Raw genomic sequence first — 16,517 nt, 5'->3', positions numbered from 1 at the left:
GTGCAGAAGCAATCAAACACCACTACAAAAGAGAAAAATTGGCATCAGATCATATCTAAATAAAAATAGGAGACATAGATACTAATCATGGTTATTGGCCATTCATTAATAGAAATTTTCTAAAAAGAAAGGTCTTAAGCATTTTACAAAAAGATAAGTCATTATTCATACATCTTATCTCCTTGGGAAGAGAATTCCACTATTTAGTTCCCTGATAGGTAAACCCAGCAGCAAGAATAGATTTATAGACTACCTTCTTAGAGCAGAAAAATGGAGCGTAAGATAGTCCTGAGCACCCATAACTGCATTACATCTTGGGATTTTATCAGAGTTTGCACATAGTCTGGAACCATTCTGTACAATATCTGATAAATGCACAACGTTGAAAAACTACCCTTTATTGGTATACATCAACCTGGGGCTTCCACCAATAGAGTCTACTGGCATGGATCCATTGAGTATAAGCTTCACACATATTCACATATATTTATTTCTTAAAAGAAATTATTATGATAAGAGTTATTTAAATAAAAAAAACAGCACCACGGGCCTTTAAAAATGGAACACAGTTCTTTAATGAATGAGCCTTGACAAAAAGACCCAACACGGGCCGTGTTTCGGTGACTAGCACCTGCGTCAGGGGTCACAGTGATGACGTGGAAAACTTGGGGAATAACTCGAATATATTCCTCTACAATATATTATTCCTTACCCCACGTCTCATATAGTAAAAGCTACAAAGCACCAAGGCACCAAATGGATACAGAAAGTGAAAGTGCCTTGGTGCTTTGTAGCTTTTACTATATGAGACTTGGGGTAAGGAATAATATATTGTAGAGGAATATATTCGAGTTATTCCCCAAGTTTTCCACGTCATCACTGTGACCCCTGACGCAGGTGCTAGTCACCGAAACACGGCCCGTGTCGGGTCTTTTTGTCAAGGCTCATTCATTAAAGAACTGTGTTCCATTTTTAAAGGCCGTGGTGCTGTTTTTTTTTTTGTTTGGACTTTAGTTTGTACTTTGTTCCCTCTCTTTTGTTACATCCAAGAGTTATTTAAATCCCACATTCATTATATATATATTTTTTCCGTTTGTGGGTTAATTTTATTTTGTCTTTGACGTGGAAATGTATCTCTGCCTCGTTTGTAGTCTTTCTTGAAAATCTACCTTCGATGCAGTCTTCACAATGCCTTTGATTTTCTCACTTTCACTTACAGATTTTAAAGTGTTATAGTCCAGCCCCTGTGTAGGTTGCCCAAATTTGGACGTGCTAGCAATCAATTATTGGAGTTAATTGGCACTAATTAGGGGTTATGTGTGTATCTGTCCCATGCCCTATTCTATAACATGGGATGTCTAAATTTTCTAGCATGCAACTCAAAAGGGGGCATGGCCATGGGAGGAAGGGGCATGGGCAGGTCAGGGGTGTTCCCAGAAATTAGGCATACTGTTATTTTGGTTGTATTTTTGCATGTCCAACTACCATCAGTTGGGCACCAGGATTTAATTAAGTCCTCACACCCAAAGTGAGGTGCGGGAAGTGTGTTAAATTTGTATCAAAATATATAAATGACAAGTGACCGACTCACCCGCAAATGCGCAGTAGAGCCGGGACATTCAGACAGCAACAGTCCAGAGGCAGGGCGAGCAGGGCCGGTCTTAGGGTGAGGCTACCGCATAGGGCCTCGTGCGCAAGGGAGCCCCGCGTGGCCGTCCAGTTCCATCTAAGTTATGTTGTCGGGGTTGTGGCAGCAGTGAAAAGCGTGCGAGCTGCTCGGCGCTTCAGGAGCCTTTCCTTCCCTGTCACAGCTGTGGTCCCGCCCTTGCGGAAACAGGAAATGAGGGCAGGACCACATCTGAGACAGAGAAAGGAAGGCTCCTGAAGCGCACAGCTCTCAAGCTTTTCACTGCTGCTGCCTGCCGCTGTAACCCGACGAGGTATGATGAGTTTTAAAATTCGGAGGGAGGGGGACTGGAGCTCGGAGGGAGGCCTCGGAAGGAGGGGGGGGCCTTGGAGCTGGGAGGGAGGGAGGGAGAGAATTAGACTTGAAAATAGAACAGACCAATACTCGCCTGTTTTAACGGGCTTAACGGCTAGTTCTGTATAGACTGCCCTGCACAGGCACCCTTTACAAAATACTAGTTTAGTGTGGATCTCAACAGTGCCGAACTCTGGGCACCATTTACTGAATCTTGACCCAAACGTGTAAGGAATTATTTGTGCCACATCTTGGCATCAGTTGCTTGTGCAGCATTTACTTGATCACTGATTAGCATAGGCTTAGCATTTGTTCAATCAATTCCATAGTTTTTTTGATGCCGTGAAATAAAAGTTCTTGACATTTTTGACTTTGCAACTGTCTTTGGCAAAAATCACTTTTAATCTAGCATCTGTTAATTGTGAAGCCAATATGAGATAGTCTTCATCTACCACATTCTCATAGTTTCTTTCTCCATATGACTTGAATTGAATATTTCCTACTCCCACTGCTTCCTTGAATCTGCCATCTGCCAGATCTGTACTGTGTACTGGAGGTTAGTTATTGAATATTGCATGCTGTCCAGTGAAATTGTTTGATGCACGAGAATCTATTGAAACGGTTTTTTTTGTTTTCATATGGAATGCATACTGCTTCTTGGTGAATCCCTACGATGTTTTGATATTTTTTTCCTTTCCAATTGTTTTTTATTCATTCTTATTTATTGCTTGAAAAAATATCTAGTTCCTTGTGCATTTTGAAAATTTTTATTTCCCTTAAGTGCAAAAAGCAATCCGTTGCGATGTTCAAATTTCTTGCAGCTTGTAATTTTCTCTAAAGTTTCTCCAAACTTTGTGGGCGCTATATCCTAGTTCAGTATATGGAGAATCCTTTATCTGGTGCTCTTTTGTGACACATTTCTGAAGTCAGCTCAGACATGTTGTACACATCAAAACTTCTAGCTATCCCCCATGGTATTCTCAAGGAAATCCTTGAATTGCTAGTGATACAAATTCTGCCTTTTCAGTTGCTGTTAACTGAAGTTGTTCAGCTAATGATGCCACATGCTACATGTATAATGTAACAGACTCTTCTTTCTACCATTTTAACAGTATTTTTCACATTTAAGGATCAGGTTTTTTCCAAGGATTTGCCCTCTATTTGCCTATTCTAAACATTATGAGATGCCTTTTCCTGTAATCCCTTCCTATTGAAGCTTGAGTGAGGATTTGAATCATCAGACCTTGGATCTTCTCCAAAACCCACCTCCCAAAAGTTCCCTGGTGGCCCACTGGCCTCTGAACCCCCCGGCCCTAGAAAAAAATCACTGGTAGTCTAATAGTTTCTGATCCACGACACCTTCCCCACATTCACCTCAAAGCTTTCCCTAGTGGCATAGAATCTCTCTAGTTCCTGACCTTCCCGCCCTCCATTCCAAGGGTTTCCTTGGTGATCTGTCAGCCCCCACCCTCCTCTCTAGACCCCACCAAAAATACCCTGGCGCCCAAGGATCCTTTAATATCCTCTGACCTTTCAGAACTCTCCAAGTGAGATGCAGTAGTTATGCCCGCTTGCTCCTGCTTCTGTGCCATCATCTTTTAAAATGGTAGCACTTGACCCTGAAGTAAGGTATAAGATTGGAGAGAAAAGAAAAAGCATCATTTTGAGTACACCCATGTAAGATATTGCGCATAGGTGGAATTTTGGCATCTACATGTCAGTGCATACATACATAAGAAAGCAGCAAGGCAGATGGTCCACTAGATCCAACGTGGAAGACACAAAAGAGAAGTAGACCTTGTGAAGAATAAACTGCCTTTATTAATATATTATAAATTTTGAAATTTTTTTAAAATAAAGATATTGAAAAGACGTCTCAAGATCAACCCATACCGCCGTGTGGTCAGAAACCACTTCAGGCCCAATGACCACCTCTGTAACCGATGGAAACAAAGAAGGGGAAACCAGTATATAATCCAGTTGGGAAAGTATATCATGAGCCCTAGATCTATGTGTGTAATCCAGTTTCCCAAGATCAAGCAAATGCCAAGTGTCTACTAATGTTAAAGAAGTACAAAAAGAAGGGAAGACCCCATGGCCAGGCCGAGAGGCCACGATCTGCCGAGAAAGAGTGGAACTATCCAGGGCTGGATCTGCCAGGAGATTCATTTCTCCTAACACTATAAGATCTTTATCTTGATAAGTCGACAAGCGAGTCAGGAAAGAAGGATAGAATCACAGATCATAAGGGTAGGCCCATAAAGCGTTAACAAATAAATCTCCCTTCCCTGCAACCAAAGTTTAAGCAATAAGTACTTGCCCTTTTCATCCTTCAAGAGGGCCTCAGACGTACAAGTTAGGGACTTGTGTATCAAAACCGCAAGTCCACCCTTTCTACCACCAGAAGAAGCATAATGGACATCCCCCACCCACGCCTGCCTAAGTTTCAAATGTTCAGTGTTGGTGAGCTGTGTCTCCCGTATGCATGCAATATCTGTTCTCCTGCGTTGCAGTGCGGTCAAGATTTTTGTACATTTTACAGGGGAGGAAATACCTCCCACATTCCAAGTTATTATTCTACAGCGGGAGGTAGACAGGGCAATGAGTAAGGGTATATGACAGCAAAATAATTAACCAGACAAAGAGCGCGCCTGGGGGCCCAGCCCTCACCCCAGCCCCACAATATACCAATGGACTACAAACCCATTCACAAACCAGGAAACGGGAGCAACCCTCAGCCTCCACCCCCTCCCTGAAACCACCCAATCCCACCCCCACAGTCACCCCCCAATATTTGACCCACTAAAGAGCAGGACAGAAAGGAAATCATGTCTGATGCAAGGGGTCCCACCATCCACCGACCTGTCATATTGAACAAGTTAGAAGAAATGATAAGCCTACATGAAAAAAGAGTGTGCAGTAGTACTCAAAATAGTGTCCCAAAGCCAAATCACACACAGTCATAGCTGATACGGGCTACCTCAATGACAGTCATTCCACCCTGGAGGACTGCAGGGCTGCAATGGTGTTGAGGCACCTTCACTGAACTAGGGTGTGTCAAAAGTGCGTCACTGGCCAGTTACATGAACTTTTGAGGAGCGCAGGGTAAAGCAGCATAAACCGCAAGACCTTAGCATTTAACGTGGCGCAAAGCTCTGTGAATTTGCGCTGTCGTTCCAGCAAAGCAATTTGGAAGATTAATACAGGCACTCCTTCATAATTTAAAGTGTCCCCTTTCTGTTCGAATCCCCTCAGAATCCCCATATTGTGTAGATAATTATGCACCTGCACGATAACCACCCAGAGCTTTTGCCTGCCCTCCCTCGGGCGGCCCAGCTGGTTGGGCACGTTCCAAACAAAAAGGCCCCACACTGTCTGAAAGCACAAAATCTGTGGTGAGTCAGCGCTCAAACAAAGGTCCTAAGTTATGCTCCAGTAACATCTCTGGAAGCCCCACAATGTGAAGATTGCTCCGACAGGAGGTATTTTTCAGGTTGTCAATGTGCTCTGCTTGTTCTTGTACCTGCCATTCCAGAGCCTCAATTTTTTGTGAGGTGTTCTCAGCCGCATCCTCTACATTGGAGGTGTGCTGTTCGACTTTGCCTGTGCGCCTGGTCGTGTCCGCTAGCAAATTTTCCACATGAGCCAATTGGTCAGACAACTGCCCAAGACGGGTCTCCAAGGCTTTGGCCACCGTGTCAGTAAGCTGGGCAAGCTGATATTCTGTGAAAGCAGAGACTCTGAGTGGTTTCATCTTGCCATCGCTGCTCCGCACCCGATTCTTATCTCGCTTGTTATTTTTACTGGCCATTTCACTCCTGAACTTCTCCATGTACTATCAGCAGTGCAGTATGGAGAAAAGCAGGGCTTTTTTTTGAGGGTGTACTTGGGGATATTGAGTATCAGCACCTTTTTCATTGTCTTCTAAAATTGACCCACAGTCCCCAAGTTTTAATGAAAGAGCTCAGGCTCTACAGGTCAATTCTGCCTTGTCATAGATTCTGTGACTGATTGCAGGGGGCCTGGCTATTATGGGGTGGGTCCCTCAGTGATCACCCCACCCCTGAAGGGTGGCCTTGTATTTGAGTATCGGCATCTTTTTCATTAGAAAAAACAAACTGGAGAAAAGAGATAGCCAAGCTCTTGTATAACTCTGAAAAAATGGGCTGGGTAGCCAAGGGACCCCAGAGAGGGATTAGAGCACATATGTCCCTCTCAGTGCATCATGTGATCTCTTATAATCCCTTTATATAATTCTATGGAGGAACTGCACCTCGAATACTGTGTGCAAATCTGGTCACTGCATCTCCAAAAAGATATAGCGGAATTAGAAAAGGTACAGAGATGGATGATAAAAATGATAAGAGGATGGGATGACTTCCTTATGAGGAAAGGCTAAAGTGGCTAGGGTTCTTCAGCTTGCAGAAAAGACAGCTGATGGGGAGATATGATAGATGTCTATAAAATACTGAGTGGAGTGGAACAAGTAGATGTGAATTGCTTGTTTACCCTTTCCAAACATACTAGGACTAGGTGGCATGCAATGAAGCTACTAACTAGTAAATTTAAAACAAACTGAAGAAAATATTTCTTTACTCAACATGTAATTAAACTCTGGAATTTGTTGCCAGAGAATGTGGTAAAAGCAGTTAGCTCAGCAGGGTTTAAAAAAAGGGTTGGATAATTTCGTAAAAGAAAAATCCATAAGCCGTTATTAAGATGGACTTGGGAAAATCCACTGCTTACTTCTAGGATAATCGGCATAAAATCTGTTTTACTCTTTTGGGATCTTGCTAGGTACTTGTAACCTGGATTGGCCATGTTGGAAATAGAATACTTATCCCCAGATTCTATTAATGGCTTAGCATGCAATCCTGAGATCTGCATGCAAATAAATTAGCTAATAAGCTGTTAACAATCATTGATGTTAATTGGCTCTGAATTTGCATGTGGATCCATGTGCAAATGAAAAGGGAACGTGGCTAAAGGAGGGGTATGAGCAGGTCAGGGGCATTCCAAAAATTACATGCGATGTTATAGAATTTGGGGGCAGTGCATCCACGTTGCCTGCCAGGATTTACACCAGGTTTGGTTAGCTGTCGGCATGTGTTGAAAATGCTATTTTATAAAGAGTGCTCAGTCCGAATTGCCCTTTATAGAAAAGTGCGGAGCACACATTTTTTTACAGTGCCTAATTTTTGGTGCCCATAGTGTGCATCATCCTGGTCCTAACTTTAGGTGACCTTTTGAGAATTACACTGACAAAGACCAAGAAGTATGTTTACTAAGGCGCGTTAGTGTTTTTAACACGCGTTAATGGTCGATGCGTGTCAAACGTTAATGCACCCATAGGAATGTATTAGCACATTTGTGTTTAACACATCTTAGGGAAAGGGAAATGGGAGTTGATATACCGCCTTTCTTGTGGTATTTTGCAACTACATTCAAAGCAGTTTACATATATTCAGGTACTTATTTTGTACCAGGGGCAATGGAGGGTTAAGTGACTTGCCCAGAGTCACAAGGAGCTGCAGTGGGAATCGAACTCAGATCCCCAGGATCAAAGTCCACTGCACTAACCACTAGGCTGCTCCTCCACTAGCAACATTCCATGTAGAAGCCTGCCCTTGCAGATCAGCAATGCGGCCGCGCAGGCTTCTGTTTCTGTGAGTCTGACGTCCTGCACATAAGTGCAGAACGTCAGACTCACAGAAACAGAAGCCTGCGCGGCCGCATTGCTGATCTACAAGGGCAGGCTTCTACATGGAATGTTGCTAGTGGAATAGCAACATTCCATGTAGAATCTCAAATAATAGCAACATTCCATGTAGAATCTCAAATAGGGAAAGGGAAATGGGACTTGATAGACCGCCTTTCTGTGGTATTTTGCAACTACATTCAAAGCGGTTTACATATATACAGGTACTTATTTCTTTTGTACCTTAACTTTAAAGGCATGTTAAAAATGCTAACGCACCTTAGTAAACATACCCACAAATAAGCAGCTGTAAGCGCTGGCAGCCAAAAAGGGGATGACAGAAAAATGAGTAAAACACTCTGCTGGGATGTCACACAGTCCCAATGTACTATGTTGGAGATTGTTTGTTAGTTTTTCCTAGGCTGTTATTTGAGGGTTCTAATATTAGTTAATGCTGTTCTTGAGGTGAGAGCTTCTCAATCATGTAGTCTCTGTGTAATATATTAAATTGAATTTATTATTTCTAATTTGCCCTTATCCAGGGCGGAGTACAAACAAACATACTTGGAGAGTAACCAGGTTGTGATGTTGGGGGAGTGGAGAGCAGACTGCGCAGGCACTCGTAGGTGCAATGGACCAGCGGATCCATGTAAAAAGTAGACGCCGGTGCCGTTGGAAGTCCGTTTGGGGGAGCAGTCGCTCCCCTGGTGACCCACCTAGCTACGCCACTGAAACGTACATAAATCAAATTGACAAACCACAAAATCAAATTACAAAAATAATTTCAACATCATACAGTTTCAGCAGAAAGTCCAGAAATATGCTGAAATAACCTTTGCAGAGCCCTGTGTTGGACAGTAGTCCCTTCCTGCACAGGCGATAATGGCAAGTGACAGCATGTAGCAATGGTCGGAGCAAGCAGCAACTGGTTCTAGCTCATGTCAGCTGTGAGGCTGCAGCCATAACATCTCAGCTGGGTTGCCACAGAGAAAAAAAGACAGAGATTTTGCTGCAATTGGCACCATTTTGAGGCACTTCAGGTTTGTTTGTTTATTTATTTAGATTTTGCTCACATCTTTTTCAGTAGTAGCTCAAGGTGAATTATATTCAGGTAATCTGGATATTTCTCTGTCCCAGGAGGGCTCACAATCTAAGTTTGTACCTGAGGCAATGGAAGGTTAAGTGACTTGCCCAAGATCACAAGGAGCAGCAGTGGGATTTGAACCGGCCACCTCTGGATTGCAAGACCGGTGTTCTAACCACTAGGCCACTCCAGTTGTTTGAAGAACAGCTGTACCAGGGCATCAGTGATGACAGTCCACAAGCCATAAGGTGTAGCCGCTGCCTGCATCCTGCCATCCAACAAGTGACTCCAGGGACTGGGCTTCACACTCCTTTCATTGGACTGTAAGAGACAGAAATAGTGCTTTTTTAACAAATATAGTATTTTTGAATGTCTTAATTATATGATTGCTGGCCTTATGGGAGCAGCATGAGAGGTACTTCAAATCTTGTCTAGTCACCCAGTGTTTCTGCTGGATAATTGCTTGTGAAGTACCACCTCTAGCCACACAGCTGTATCATTCATCCATCAAATAAAATCTAAAACACAGGCCCTCATTCATCTCCTCTTTGGAAATACAAATCAGCATGGCATAGCGAACAAGGGTGTTCCCTCAGCTGGAATCTTTTTTTTTTTTGTTCCAACAGACATGGCAATTTAGCACCTTTATGCACCTGTAACAATGCCAACATCCATGTTATTATGCAGACCTTTTCTCAGAAGCAATGCGCTTACAGATGTGCAGTTGGCTATTCTTATCTTCTCTTATCTTTGGCTGTGTTTTTTTTTTTTTTTTTTGCCCTTCTTGTACTAAGCAAGCAACATTCCTTTAGAAGAGCATTCCTATGGCTAGCTTATCGAAACACTGCTGCCTTTTTTCCTCCTTGGAAGTTGACTGTATTTTCTGACTTTTGTGTGAAAACAAATTTCCTTCTGTACCAATGTACTTGAACCAAGAATATTAAGTTTTGGGTAGGCTTCTTTGCTTAATTGTAGGGTCCTTTTGTTGTTGTTGTTAAATCAGCTACTGAAGACTGCAAAACCTATATAGTCAGGTATCCTGTTTTATAAACTCATCTGTACAATTGTATGAGCATTATTTTTTTTTTTTAATATTTTTATTGTATGAAGACAGAGACAATCAGTTGTAAACAAAAACCAATCAATCACAATTCTGTAATATAACAGAGCAATAGTACATAAATATTCTTCTCTCCACCATTCTTAACTTCATAACTTTTTATCATTTACACCCCCTTCCCTCCCATCTCCCTACCCCCCCTTCCCCAAAGGTTGCTCCTGCCCTATTACATGCAGACCCCTGTATTACGTATGCAGACCCCTGTATTACGTGACCCCCCCTGTATGAGCATTATAAAGGATGACTATCAGGATCTGAGGTTGGTATTCAGCAGAGTGATGTTGTTTAATTTTAAAGGTATATGTAACCGCTGGGCCCCTTTTCGGCCTTGTGGTTGTTTACGCCCTGCAGGAAGCAGGCTCCAGTACACCTTCAGGCTCTTTGGAGCTTAGTTTTGTGGGAACGAGCTCTCCTTTACCTGGACCACTTAAGTGTGGATTGCTGGGATCAAAAGAGGCAGTAGTTGTCTAAGCTCTGTGCCTAATCCCTTTGCACCCCAGAATTTATCAGAGAACAGACAGTATTCAACAACAAACAACTTTATTGGCATATCCATAGTAACGTCACTGAACATGATAGCATAGAAAAGTATTTACAACAATATAAACAACCAGATAATTAAAAACATTAAAATAGAGCATTGACCCCCCCCCCCTAATTCTAGAAAGTTGTGCACCCAAATTTGCGCACGCAAGTTATAGATTAAGATCATGTAACAGTATTCTCAGTGGAGGAGGGTAGTTAGTGGGGTCCCGCAGGGGTCTGTGCTGGGTCCGTTGCTTTTTAATGTATTTATAAATGACCTAGAGATGGGAATAACTAGTGAGGTAATTAAATTCGCCGATGACACAAAATTATTCAGGGTCGTCAAGTCGCAGGAGGAATGTGAACGATTACAGGAGGACCTTGCGAAACTGGGAGAATGGGCGTGCAAGTGGCAGATGAAGTTCAATGTTGACAAGTGCAAAGTGATGCATGTGGGTAAGAGGAACCCGAATTATAGCTACGTCTTGCAAGGTTCCACGTTAGGAGTTACGGATCAAGAAAGGGATCTGGGTGTCGTCGTCGATGATACGCTGAAACCTTCTGCTCAGTGTGCTGCTGCGGCTAGGAAAGCGAATAGAATGTTGGGTGTTATTAGGAAGGGTATGGAGTCCAGGTGTGCGGATGTTATAATGCCGTTGTATCGCTCCATGGTGCGACCGCACCTGGAGTATTGTGTTCAATACTGGTCTCCGTATCTCAAAAAAGATATAGTAGAATTGGAAAAGGTACAGCGAAGGGCGACGAAAATGATAGTGGGGATGGGACGACTTTCCTATGAAGAGAGGCTGAGAAGGCTAGGGCTTTTCAGCTTGGAGAAGAGACGGCTGAGGGGAGATATGATAGAAGTGTATAAAATAATGAGTGGAATGGATCGGGTGGATGTGAAGCGACTGTTCACGCTATCCAAAAAGGACTAGAGGGCATGAGTTGAAGCTGCAGTGTGGTGAATTTAAAACGAATCGGAGAAAATTTTTCTTCACCCAACGTGTAATTAGACTCTGGAATTCGTTGCCGGAGAACGTGGTACGGGCGGTTAGCTTGACGGAGTTTAAAAAGGGGTTAGATAGATTCCTAAAGGACAAGTCCATAGACCGCTATTAAATGGACTTAGAAAAATTCCGCATTTTTAGGTATAACTTGTCTGGAATGTTTTTACGTTTAGGGAGCGTGCCAGGTGCCCTTGACCTGGATTGGCCACTGTCGGTGACAGGATGCTGGGCTAGATGGACCTTTGGTCTTTCCCAGTATGGCACTACTTATGTACTTATATATAATAATGAGCTGATAATTTTTGTCAATAAGTCTATAATTGGTGTTAATTGGCACCAGTTAGCAGTTTAGTGCATAAATGCTTATAGTCAGCATTTTATAAGTTGTGCACCCAAATTCCAGAGTGCACAACTTCAAGGGGGCGTGAACCTGGGAGGATCATGGGTGAGTTGGGGGCATGTCAGGCAGTTATGCTCACGGGTTATAGAATGCTAGTGTTTACACCAGCAATTGAGCTAGTGTAAGTGCTCGTGTCAAAAAATTAGGTATGTATATGCAGACTTGCACTAGTATTCTATAATAGCAGTTGTGCACATGCCTGCTATTATAGAATTTACACGTACCCCGAAATTCTATTAATGGTGCTTACAATTTAGGCAGAATTTAATTAACGAGCCAATTAGCATTAATTGGCCTTAATGAAAATTTACCTGTGCATTTTTAGTTGTGCAGCTTCAAAAAGGAGTGTGGCCATTGGACGGTCATAGGTGGATCAGGGGTGTTCTTAGAATTTAACAGCATGCATAAATTCTAAGAACGCCCCTGATCCACCTATAAGGGGTGGGGGGGTCCATATCTAATTTGAGATGCAAGGATTTGTACCAGGGTTTGTACCAGGGTTTACATGGTGTAAATCCTTACGTCTAAAGTTAGCTGTTAAGTATAGTCTATAAACGGCACTTAACTTTCAGTGTCTTTTAAAGAATAGCACTTAGCACATTATTTCAGCACCAATTTTTGAGCACTATTTATAAAATTTGGTCCTTAGTGTGTATCATTCTAATGCCTAACTTTATGTGACTTTTTGAGAATTACACCAGCCTTGCAGCACTAGCAAAGACCAAATAAACAGCTGCAAGAGCTGGCAGCCAATATGGGGCTGAAAGAAAAATGAGTAAAACACTCTGCTGTGTACACTGTGGATGTAGCCAGAAAAGCTGAAAACCGGGGAAAGTTCAAGTTCATGCATTGTTAAGCCTGGTCCCTTTAAAAGGGGGTTTTGACTGCATTTCCCAGCAGGCAGTAGGGTTGGAATTGGGAAAGAACAGGTGCTCGATGAACCTGGGAGGAGGGCTAATTATTAAGCTACCACAGTACTAATGAACAGCCAGATGTAACCCCAAAGGGTAAAGATCTGCAATTCTTTATATATGGGTATAGCCCTCAGAAACCGAGGATTTACCAAGGTCTGACCTGCAAGACTCCAGTATCTACATGAGATTGTAGTGTCAGCGGTCTAGTCTCTTTCATAGGGCAATATTATTCCCATGTATAAGCATTTTTTATATAAAAAAAATCATTCATTTTGCTGAATACTGCACTAAAACTACAGCAAAAACTTCAAAAACACTTAGCTTTCACTGCCAAGTCAGCTGCTTGGGGCATTTAAAAGCCCATGAGTGAAAGGGTAATAACCAGTCCAGGAAGAAAGAGGAATACATGAAGCTACCTGGGAGATGGCTTTATAGGAAACTTTGGTTCTAGGGTGGGGATATTTGCTCTCTTATCCAGATTCCAGAAGGGAAGTAAGTGATAAGAGAGGGAAAGCTTTAAGTGTACACCTGCAGATGCAAAAGGCCCTGAAATGTGAAGCAGAGGTGCATAATAAGGAAGGTCTGTTAAAGCTGGGCAGTACTGGAAAAGGAAACTGCAGCAGTTCAGTGCACAGACTTCTTGTTAAGGCATTGCTGTGTGTATGAACTTGCTGTGTCAGAAAACCTGGACTGGAATGCCATGTAAAACAGGAATTGTAATGGAGGGAAATAAGGAATTGCCTGTTGTATAGCTGTAACTGGGGAAAAATTCCAAGTCAGTGATATGAAGATGCCATGGGTTTTGCTTTGTTAAGAAATATTAAAGCTTTTGATTTTGGAAAGCTGTAGTGTGGGTCTGCTGTGTGTGAGGCCCTTGAAAGTAGTGACTGCTTAATAAGGCCTTGGCAGAGTTATCTCAGTGGCCTAATAGAGGGTGCTAGGCCCCAGAACATCGAGGATCCGAGTCCAGGCAGCCTGGGATCATCACAACATGGCTCAGGCTGCATTGGTCTCCTCTCCTGCTCGTCTGTGCCAGCCGAGGGCTCTAATATTAATGCTTTACTTGAGGTGACAGCTTCTCAACCATGTAGTCTTTGTGTAACATACAGAGGTGTAGCCAGACCTCGAGGTGGGACGGGCTCAAAGCCAAAGTGTGTGTGTGTGTGGGGGGGGGGGGGACATTTTGGTCCACTGCCCTGCCACTCCCCACCTACCACCACTGCTGTACATATCTTGGCTGGCTGCCTTAGACATTGTAAAGACTGGAGCTATGCTACTTAGCTAGTGCAGAAAAGTCAAAGGAGCATCCAAGAGTAATCTAGGTGATAGAAAGTCACTGAATCAATGCCTTGGTGGGTGACAGAGGAAATAGTGAATCCTCACCCCCTTCTTCTGCTACTAAGGAGAAGGTGAAACTCGTTTATTTTGTATCTATTACAGCAAGGCAACCTGGGTTTCCATCCAAGCTACTGGTGGTTCCCAAATGCCACAGGGCTGAAGGAAATACATCACCTACAGGGATCCTGAGGATCAAAGAAAGCAAGCACCAGATCCAAGAACAACGAACCCGTACCTTAGCCCCAGAATTCATGAGCCCCATGGCATCTGAACTGTAAGTAGAACCTCTAATGAACAGTACTTTATTTTATGTTATTTATTTATGTATTTAATTTGTTATTTAGCCCGCTCTACTGATAACACCCAGAACGGGTTACAGAAACACATACATAATAAAATCCAAAACAAAAATATAACAAATAATGCTATAATTTATACAGTAAATACTCTAAACAAAACACAGTTCACAGATCATTCCATCAGATAAATTTCAAAATGAAGCTAACAACTTTTGTTTCAACATTTTTTTTATTGACGACAATTCAAAGTAAACACTTATGCAAGGATAAAGATTATTCAAGAATATCATTTGCCATCAAACTTTTAACCATTTATTCCCCTCCCACCCCTAATTAATTAGCATATAACAAGTTCCCGAGGGGTTACTCATATACTCGCAATTCTCAACTGGAAGCATGTGTAAAGCCAAACCCCAAAAGACATGTCCAACATACAAACATCAAATTCCCCCTCAAGCTATTTGTCAGCCCCACCCCTCCCCCCTCCCCCCCAACCCAGTTCCCTTCCACATCCCCTAAACACAAGGCTAAACCAGTGTATCTCACTGATATCTGACATAAGAGCGCCTCTCAGAGACAACAACAACAAAAAAAAGAAAACCAGACGCACAACCCATCTCAAGCAGTAAGTATGCACCAACTGTAAATGGAACAAAACTCCTCAATAGGCCCCTCCCCACCCCACAACCTCACCCCTCAAAATCTTATATACCGTGTTTCCCCTAAAATAAGACACTGTCTTATATTAAATTTTGCCCCCAAAAATACGCTAGGTCTTATTTTCAGGGGCTGTCTTATTTTTCGGGGAAACATCGGGGTTGGCCCGCCCGCCCTCCGTCGCTCCCGGAACTAACCTTAAATGCCTCCTTTCACCTTCGCAGCAGCAGGGCAGGTCACTCCTTCCTTCCATGTCCCGCCCTCGCCTGACATAACATCTGCGAGGGCGGGGCATGGAAGGAAGCAGAGGTCTGCCCTGCTGCTGCTTGCTGCAAAGGTGAAAGGAGGCGTTCAAGGTTAGTTCCGGGAGCGACAAAGGGTGGGTGGAGGGGGGCCCGGCGGCCTCGGGTGGGGGGGGGGGCCGCCCGGGGGCAGCCTTGTCCAGCTCTCAGCGGCCCTGCTTTCAAACAAAAATTTGCTAGGTCTTACTTTCGGGGGAGGCATTATATCTACCAATTCAGGAAAACCTCTACTAGGTCTTATTTTCGGAGGATGTCTTACTTTCGGGGAAACAGGGTAGAGGTAGCTTTCTGTGATCGCAACCATATCTGGAAGACAAACGAGCCCCACCTCCCCAGGAAGCAAACAACTTTTAATAGCTCTTCAACAACCTAATCATCTAGGGGTCCTTTTACTAAGCTATAGTAAAAAACTTGTGCTAGTGGCAGGGGCCGCTTTTGCTGTGCGCTATGGCCCTTTTACTGCAGTGGGTAAAAAAGGCTGAAAATAGCCATGGCCATGCGGTAAGATTGCTCTTACTGCGTTGCCATGTGAGGAGGAGCACTCACCGCCACCTATTGAAGTGGCGGTAAGGGCTCCGGCAGTAACCGGGTAGAGTGCAGCACTGTCAGATTACCACCGGGTAACTGCGAGCTAGAAAATATTTTCATATTTTCCCTAGCGCAGGAAATGGTGCGCACTAGGGCTGGAACTACCACTGGCGCCCATGCATTTTTAATGCACGTTAACCATGCACACGTGTTAACTGCGTACACGCCTATGATATTCCTATCGGCGCCTGCACGGTTAGCACGCGCGCTAATTGTAGGTGCATTAAAAACACACTAAGAGGCATATTTTCAAAGCACTTAGCCTTCCAAAGTTCCATAGAAACCTATGGAACTTTGGAAGGCTAAGTGCTTTGAAAATATGCCTCTTAGTAAACAGAGTCTCAATTTTCCAAGGAACATAATTAACATTGTATGAACTTGGCGGCTAATAGTGTTCTGAATTGGACAATTGTCACGCTTCACACGAAACACTGGATAGTGAGCCCTTGGGCTACTGCCAAGGAGCGGCAGCAGCAGGAGGAACACCCACCGGGAACAAGGCAGAACCCAGACAGACCGGTACCCTCCGGACTGGAGCGGCAGGTCCAGAACAGAAGCCACAGCAGAGAGCAGGAAGATAGTCCACAAACCCAGCAGAGCC

The 16,517-nt window shown here is 43.4% G+C and overlaps 1 long non-coding RNA gene across 2 annotated transcripts in view; it reads left to right on the top strand.

Annotated features, from left to right (window-relative positions):
- LOC115462869 overlaps positions 1 to 16,517 on the top strand; it is a 51,405-nt gene that overhangs the window by 26,738 nt on the left and 8,150 nt on the right. The window contains exons 1-2 of one of the 2 annotated variants that reach the window (XR_003940965.1): positions 10,053 to 10,142; positions 14,173 to 14,344. This is a non-coding gene — a long non-coding RNA (uncharacterized LOC115462869). Of the gene's footprint in view, positions 1 to 10,052; positions 10,143 to 14,172; positions 14,345 to 16,517 lie in introns of those variants that run through there. The other variant, XR_003940966.1, reaches the window with a different exon arrangement.

This window comes from Microcaecilia unicolor, chromosome 2, assembly GCF_901765095.1.
Source record: "Microcaecilia unicolor chromosome 2, aMicUni1.1, whole genome shotgun sequence".
Taxonomy (NCBI): Eukaryota; Metazoa; Chordata; class Amphibia; order Gymnophiona; family Siphonopidae; genus Microcaecilia; species Microcaecilia unicolor.
This window is presented reverse-complemented; position numbering and strand designations above follow the sequence as displayed.